The sequence below is a fragment of the Penaeus monodon genome, chromosome 21, assembly GCF_015228065.2.
Source record: "Penaeus monodon isolate SGIC_2016 chromosome 21, NSTDA_Pmon_1, whole genome shotgun sequence".
In the NCBI taxonomy this organism is placed as follows: Eukaryota; Metazoa; Arthropoda; class Malacostraca; order Decapoda; family Penaeidae; genus Penaeus; species Penaeus monodon.
The window spans coordinates 3,506,820-3,507,341 of NC_051406.1; positions in this window are offsets into that span (position 1 = coordinate 3,506,820).

The window sequence follows — 522 nt, forward strand, 5'->3', positions numbered from 1 at the left end:
TGCTTCAACTTCAGGCGAACGACTCCCCTGCGGATACCCGACAACCTTATACGAACGCCTTCAGACCAAAATACTGCAAAAATCCTTAAAAAAAAAAGATTCACCTCCAACCTCACAAATACCACCTAATATAAAACCCGCAGAGAGGAAAAAACAACTCTATGAAATCCAAACAATAAAATCAACCCCTGATTTAAACAAAAAGCAAGGAAAAGAAAAATATTAAAAAATCTCTACAACGCGACCCGGGTTTATCGAGCAGAATCACCCACGTTGTAGTCGGTACCCAACGTGGTGTCAACTCCGGGTCTATTTATGTTCTATTTTTCTCCTCTGCGGCGCGATATAAGGTATGATATTAGTTGGATGAGGGTCTGACACCAAGCCATGATCCTTAAGCGTTGTTTAAATAGGGTGAAAAGGTATTTTTTTGGGGTAAAAACGGAGTGATAAGATACGTGAATGTGTTCAAGAGGGAAGGGTCCCGATTTCAAGACACAGATTTTACAGTGATTAGCGTCA